Raw genomic sequence first — 8,912 nt, forward strand, 5'->3', positions numbered from 1 at the left:
CTGTGTTCTTCACAGACCTGCTACTGGCTGTCAAAAAACAGWCCTGCACTTGAACCACAAACTGCACTTAAAGTGTCAATTAAGCAATTAAGCAATTAAGCAATTAAGAAATATGAACATGTCACCAAAGAACCAAGCTAAATCTGCTGTCAAGACTTGCAAGCTGTTGCTGTTACTGCTGTCAAGATATACACACAAGGCTATAAAACTTCTCTTCTGTCTAATGCTTCTATTGCTTACTATCAGCAAGAACAATCAACCAACCAGCAATTAAGAATCCCAATGATGAATTGTCAAAATGGAATCGWTTCTTGTCAAGATAATCAAGATATTGAATGATTTATCAAAAATGAATCAAGAAACAAAGAACAAATTCGAATCAAATGAATTAAGCGGATTAGAAGTCCGCTCAATCTAGWTCGATGCACAAGTCCTAAACCGGTCAAATGAAAAAGAAATCCGATCACAATTCCRGTTAAGAGAAACGGTTTAGTTGTAGACCACTCAAAAATTGAAAACCTAACCTGAAATCAACCGGTGTAGCTTAATCCGTTCAAGAAATCTTACCTGCTGAACGAGTCAGAACCCTAATCAGGTCAAGTGGTGACCGGTATAGATGAATACCGCTTGAAATACCGGTCAAGTCTTCTCCGGTGTATCTCTTATCCGCTTAAGCTTCACACGGTTTACCTTTTATCTCCGTTCAAGCTTCACGAGGTGTGCGGTGTAGAATGATTTACCTGTCAAGCTGTGTGGTGATCCTCTTCTCCGATCAAACTTTGATGAACAAACACCGCTCAATACTCTCACACGGTTTAGAACTTTAGATGAAACATTGGATGGGCTTTAGATGAACAAACCGGATGAGCTTAAAAAAAATAACTTGGGCTTTAGAATATTAGGCGGTTTAACAAAAATAACCAAACAAAACAAAACAAAAACAGATTAAAACTAACAAAAACACAAAAACTAAAAGAAATTTAAGAGAAAATGGATCAAAACACTGACATTTTAAAAAAAATCAAGAACACAAAAAAATTTAAAAACACAAAAAATACCAAAAACTTGAAAACGATTGATCAGATCAAGAATTCGCGTGAATAACAAAGATTCACGATTCTAAAACGCACATTTTGATCATGATCTTAACACGAAAAACACAAAAAAAAAATTAAACAAAATCGGATCAAGCACTGAAGAACACGAAGAACTCAAAAAAAAATCCAGAAAATAAAATCTTCAAAAAATCTTCAAATCCGTTGATCTTTTCTCTGATTTCTTGCAAACTTGCTCTGATACCAATTGTGTGTCCACAATATCTGATCAATTCTTCATATCTTCATMACATCAATGGCAGATTCAKAKWTWTMWYWWWRARMAYMWMRARMACWYKWGAGARARARWSWMAMWYKTRWAWMTCWSWSWMMWCTCTMTWWTRWRWMWRWWMTYWYAMWWWKMWSMYYYTCYTYTTTCTAATTACAAAGATTACCAACCTATTTATATGGTCMACATGTTAATACAAAGTCAAAGTCAAACTAGTCTAAGAAAGTCAAACACGCTGACTTTACAATTATAGACTAAAATTAATCTTTCAAGACGAATACAATTAATACTGATTTCTCAGTCCTAACATTGTCACCCAAAGGTTCATCAGAAGAAGGATCGTGTGAGAAACGTAGGAAAAGATCTGAACCTTTGATCAGTTTTAGTCTCATGTCCATCCATGAATTGCGTTTTAGAAGAGAATTGATCCAGTACACCTTATTAGTGTTGACATTCAATTAGATTGATTCAATGATGGAAATCTTTTCATATGTTTCTCACAATAACTTCCTTTATCATCGAAACCGCCCAGGTTAATCATGGGATTGAGGGTTTTTGTCTAGCGTAAGATATACAAAAAGGGGCAGGGGCAGGGGGCAGATGTCAGTGGTTCCTTTTAAGTATGCAATCAAACGAAGCATATATAAAGAGAGTTGAACAACTTTCTTGTTATTGGACTTATCTCCGATGGATATGTTGTTGTCGGTTGCTACTGGAATTCCATTAACATATTTTAAAAGAAAATAAATAAAAAATAGTCTTGTAGGGTAAGGATATTAATTCAAGTCTTTCAAAATCATTCAGGATTTTCGTGTCTTTTATGGAGTCTTTGAAATTAATCGAAATATATACAAACTGATTCGGATATCAATACAACATCCTGATCTATGGGTCGAGAAAGTTGGTGGGTCGTCTTATCAATAAATATAAATATCATACCAAATTTGTAATTTTTCTTGTATTATATATAATCTATACTATATTATAAAGCATGTTTTTTTGACAAAAACTCTTAAAAATCATTTTTTATGCATAAGTACTGTTTATGTATGTATATTACTTAAAATTCAAGATTATAAGTAATTGTGCATAAATACAACTTATTAAAACTTCATGTTTGAATTCGTGTAACTAACTGCAGATAAACATAATTAAATAGAGGATAATCATCTCATTTTAAATATAAAAAATCTAAAATATAATTAATATAATAATTGAGTTCTAACAAAATACTTAATTATTATACTTATAAAAGTTATATTATTAAACTAAAAATAAAAAAAATGAATTAGAGAAATACACAAAAAAAAAATGGTAAATTTTAAATAGTTAGTTTAATAATAATATCAATATTTTCTTTCAATTTTTTATGATATATCTTCATATTTAGATTTTATTAAAAAATAAAAACATTAGTTTTCCCAAAACCACATAAAACTGTATTATAACATCAACTGAGACAAAAAAACGAAACATTAAAATCAAGATGTATCTCGCTGCATTGTGTGAATACCCTTCTAGTAATCACAAAATAAATAAAATATACTTGTAGATAAAATATTAGAATATTTTAGCCGAATGCTATAATTTTTTCTAAAATAAAATATTAAAATTAATTTAAATTCAACTCCAATAGCTACTCAATTGTAGCAATTCAAAAATTAAATGCTAGTTTGGCATGTGATTTTCAACGATTAAGATAATATATAGAGTTAAATGTAAATTTAGTCTTTGTGGTTTACAAAAAGTTAACGACTAACGTCCCTCAAAGGAATTTTTAACGAGCAACGTCTATCTACTTTCCTTTTTATAACAGATCAGGTCTCTTTTATTGACAAATAAATGTAGTGAAGAAGGGGTAAATTCGTCCATTCATCTATAAATTTGATCCCTCCAAAATCATAGATTAGAAAATTAACCCTTTAATTACTTGCCGATTATAACGAAAAACCCTTCAAATATGCGATTAAAAAACCTTCATGGTTGATCTCTCTGATCCTTCGTGTAATCAATGTGTTCATGATTTCTTCATATGATCAGTGGGTTCTAATCAATAGTGCGATTTAGGGGTCGTTTACCAAACGCTTATTTGGATAAGTGAACACTAAGTCACATTACCTTACCGATGAATATAGTAAGGACCAAGAATCTTATCCGGTAAGAGCGAAACAATGACCAAGAGTTTTACCCGGTAAGTGAGAACGACGATTCTTATCACGGTAAGCGCTTACCAGGTAAATTGTTGCATATGGTACTGTTTTGAACAAATTATTATTGTACATTACTTACCTTAAAGATACATCATGCGAGAGTGTTCACCAAGTCTTCTGGCAGGGAATATATAAATTGTAAAATCCAAAATTTTAAATATAAAAATAAACAGATAATATTATAGGATTCTTTGTTTATTTTTTTTAATAAAAAAATGATGACCAAATAATATCGAGCAAGTAAATAAATTAACTAAAAGTGCTAAAAGTATTTATGTGGCTAATTGTCTAATTGAATGAAATAATTGTAAAAATCTTAAAATAGGAAATAATGAAAAGTAAGGGAAAAAATAAAAATAAGATAAAATTGGATTTATTTTATTGAATAAAAAATGTAAATGAATGAATTGAAAGGGGCTAAATAAATCATTTAATTAAAGTGTTTAGGGTTTAAGGTGCCCTTTATCAAATGCTTACCTGGATAAGTACTTACCAAGTCATTTTATTTTATGGGATGAATATGGCAAAGGACTAAGAATCTTATCCGGTAAGAGTGAAGGGAAGAATCTCAAGTCCTACCCAGTAAGTGAAGACGATGACTCTTACCATGGTTAGCGTTTACCGGGATAAATTGCTGCATACGATGCGTTTTAGTGAATAAAATTTTGCCCAGTAAGTAAGCGATATTGTTGAATTTTACCGATAAGTGCTTACTAGGTAAGTGTTTAGGTAAACGGCCCCTAAACTCGTTTTGGACAGAAAAAATTAAATATCACGTCAAAAGGGGGCTAAATGTAGAAGTTAGAAAGTTTAGGGTGGCGAATGTCATCTTTTTTAAAAGATGAGAGACATATTTTGCCAATAATACAACTCTGTTTGGAGATGACAACTTGTTTTGCCCATTTTTTAACTAACAAGCCAAATTTATCTATATAAATAAAGAGTATTGGCTAAGGAAGAAATGGTTCAAATAACCTGTAAAATCGTTGAGTTTTGAGAGAGAGAAATATGAGTTTGTAGTCCAAACTCAAATTTTCGATTTTTCGTCGGTTGAAGGCTTCTAAACCAATCTTCGATTTCTTTACATCTTGTTTTTAAGTGCTCTTTCAAACCCAATAGCCTCATATCTCAGATTTGCTCTTATATGGTTCGATTTTGTGATTCAAAGTTTTGTCGGGTTTTAATTAAACCGAAACTTTAAATGAGAAAATGAAAATTACTTGACTAAAATTTGTTTTGTTTATGTCAAAATGTTGGTAAAAATGTTACCAATGATTTTATGCAGAAAGAAAGAAGGAAAACAGCAAGAAATGAGTCTTTTACAGACTCAAAGATCATGAATAGGTGTTGCCATAGTTGTTGTTTTTGTTGGGTTGCAACTGGGTCGGATGGGTCACATGTTCACACGCTACGAATAGAATGGGTTTTGCAAGAGGCTGGTTCGATCTCGTCCATAGAATATGTCTTGGGAAGGTTCGTCCACCGTAGAGGGTGGGTTTGACACGAAATGAGGGTTTGTAATTCTAAGGTCTTGGAAGTCTCGTCCGCAGAATACACTATATACGCAAAGAAAGTGATGAGCAGAGACCTCACTTGCAAGATAATAATTAAAATAAACTAAAACACTATTATTTGTGCATGTGATCTTAAAACCATGTTGTCTTCACTAAACTTTTAGCTTATACTATACAGTATATATCTCAGATGCCAAATGTCATTAGACGATTCGAATGAACAGGGGCAGAGCTAGAAAATCAGTATAACGGGGGCCAAAGACAATACGAAAATTCATAGTTTCGATATTGACAATATCATTTACATAGATATGTGTTTTTGTGTTAAATGTTTATCCATAGATAATAGCTATTGAAATTCAAACAAATTACCATTTTACATTATTTATGATTAAATTTTACATAGTTTATGTTAAATATAAATTATTCAGCTAAATTAGTTAACTACGGTTTAAATAATTAGATTTTTTAGACTTCTATTTTTTCCTAAGAAACCAAATACAAAATTACTATCTCATCTCGCTGCAACAAAATCGAGTTTATAGAACGCCAAAAATGTTTAAATGTCCCAATAGACTACTTTACCGGACTTGAGTTTATAAAACCAAAACTTAATGTCATATCTAAAGATGTTGTAATAAGTTTATGGACGTTTTTGGACATTTTAACATGTTTTTGGAGCACTTTTGAATCAAAGTGTCGTATTAAGCTTTTTTATAGGACACTTTTAAAAAATGTCATATAAACACATCTTTTTATAGATTATTTCTTTTATAAGACACTTTTTCAATTAATGTCTTATAAAAGAGCTAATAAGACACTTTATTTAAAAAAATGTCCTAAAGAGCTTTTTAAAGACCCCCAAAAGCATCATATAAACTTATTGCAACATCTTTATGTAGAACATATAAGTATTTGGTTCTATATACTTAAGTATTACAAATTAGTTTATTAAGATATATGGATCAATGACATTAGTTTTACATAAATAATATTGGGTTTGGTGTAAAGTTGATGGGGGGCTTGGCACCATCCTGCCCCCTATTATCTACGCCCCTATGAATTAAGAAAGACGAGACCATGTTTTGGATCATGTTAGTTTTAATATTTTAATAGCGTTTTTTATATTAAAAAAATTAAGCTTTCGCAATTACGTAATAAATTATGTTCAACATCTTATATATGTTTCGAAATTTTTAAGTTCGTATCTTATTCCATGCATAAGTTATTATGATTGACGTCATGACACTCGACGGAAATCAGAAAGTGACATAAATGGTAAGATTGATATCGTTGGCTAGTAGATATAGATGAGCTTTATGTACATGAGTTGCAAGCAATGTTGCAAGAGATTGGGTATAGGAAACAATTATTTGTTAATATATAAATGGTGTTTGACAAAGTTGTTGGACTTATTAGGGGCTATTTGATAGTTGTTGAATGGTTTGATATAAAATGATTAAGAGGTCAGAATAATTAATAGACTATTATGATATAATGCAAAATAAAATATGATTGTTCGATAATTGTTTACAATGAAATTAGGGCGCTGAATGGTTAAGGGAACCTATGATACAAAATTATAATGGTTTTAGAACCATTAAGAGACATACTTTTTTTTTCTCTCAAATAAGATTAACCTCTTAATGATTCAGAGATTGTCTCCTAATAAAACTATTAAGAGATAAACAAACAACCACTCACTCTTACAACAACCAAAATGTTTGGAACGGCGGATGTATGCCTTCAAACTTGTTCACGTTACTCTTCTCGATTTTTTTTTGATTAACCTGGATATCCAACCCGCTATGCGAGCCGACTAATCTCAGGGCGACCACCTGCTTTGCAGATAGCCCGGAGTCACCGCATTTGAACCTCGATGGCTACAAACCGTAGGTCAACAAAGAAGTCAATGGGTAGTTTTGTTGAAGACTGTTCCCACTGGCAAACAAAGACTTGAACCCATCGACGACGATTCTGATCTTAGCGTCCGGATTTATACGCCGGAGGTGCCTCATGCACAAAAGCTGCCGATCATCTTGCACTTCCATGGCGGAGGATTTTGCATCAGCCAACCCGATTGGTTCATGTACTATAATCTCTACACACGTCTTGCCCGTGAAGCCGGAGCCATAGTCGTCAGCACCTACCTCCGTCTTGCACCGGAGCACCGTCTCCCTGCCGCCGTTGATGATGCTTACTATACGCCACCCTTCTCTGGCTTCAAAACTTGGCAAACCGTAAAACCCACCAACCATGGGTGTCATCTAAGGGAAACTTTAAGCGTGTTTTCCTCATTGGAGACAGCTCCGGCGGGAACATAGTACACCAGGTGGCGGAAAAGGTGGCCGGAGAAAACCTCCATTCACGTTGTATATATATATGAACATTTGCCATTTCATTCAAAATTTAAGTGACATTTTCGGTTTCTGGGTAACAAATATAATGTTTATCGTGCTGAAATAAAACTTACAAACATTAAAATGTTGGACTAAATTAATTAAAGTTATGATGTTTAATATCCGATACAAAGAGCAATAAAAAATAAATAAGTCGGTACCATGACACTATTGTGGTATATGATTTTCAATATCGCTTATCGATGAAGTTTGCATACTCGATATGATACCTTCAACTGATTGTAATTGGTTCCAATTAAATTGGTATGATTGATCCACATGTTAGTTTGTTTGATTTGATAAAAAATTGCACCCCTATCTGTTTACGTTATGGGATTCCAGAAGATAAAGAATTTTAAACGAAGTCAACGCGTTTTTTCTTATCCGTTGCAAGTAAAAAAATCAAAAATTTGGTATACAAGTCTCCATTGTTGTTTTTTTATAACTTATTATCTAATTTAAGATAATTATGAAAAATGTCTTTATGAAGATTCAAACGAGAACACTTTCATTTTACGAGAATACGAGAACACACTTATCATATGTGATAATACACGTGAGAAAATCTGTTGGTGTGTAGACGTCGTGTCCTACGACTTAGGTTGCGCCAAAGGTCGTATGCGTTTATGATTTAGTATCATATGTGATTGTCTTGATGGATTATAGTTTCACATCTGATAAACACATGTCAGGGGGCTTAGTGGTGTAAGGGCGTCTTGGCCTGCAATCTAGATCGCACCAAAATTCGTCCACTTCTTTGATTTAGCATCACATTTGAATCATATGTGATAGAATATTAGTATCAAATGTGATTGTCTATAATAAAAGAATGTTCTTGTATTCTCGTAAAATGAAAATGTTCTCGTTTAAACCATTCACACACACACACACACACACACACACACATATATATATATATATATATATATATACACACACACACTATATTATAAAGCATTTGACAAAAATTCTTAAAACAATTTTTTATGCACGAAGTACTGTTTATTGATGCATATTACTTAAAATTTAAGATTACAAGTAAATTGTGCATACGCCAACTTATTAAAACTCCATATTTGAATTCGTGTAATTAACTGCAGATAAACATAATCAAATATTGGATAAACATCTCATTTTAAATATAAAAAATTTAAAATATAATTAAGATAATCATAGAGTTCTAACATAATATTTAGTTATTATCTTTTTAAAATATTATATTATTAAACCTAAATTAAATTCTAATTAAAAAATTTAATTAAGGAAATTACACCAAAACACAAGAACTTTTAAAAAGATTAATTTGATACTGATATCGATATTTTTTTAAAAAAAATTATGATATTTTTAGATTTATATTTTATTCAAAAATAAAAACGTTATCGCTTTCTCAAAAGCACATAAAAACGTATTATATCGACATAAAAAAGGAATAAAATGAAACACTGAAATCAAAATGTGTCTCG

This window comes from Cynara cardunculus, assembly GCF_001531365.2.
Source record: "Cynara cardunculus var. scolymus isolate 2C chromosome LG 1, CcrdV1, whole genome shotgun sequence".
Lineage (NCBI taxonomy): Eukaryota > Viridiplantae > Streptophyta > Magnoliopsida > Asterales > Asteraceae > Cynara > Cynara cardunculus.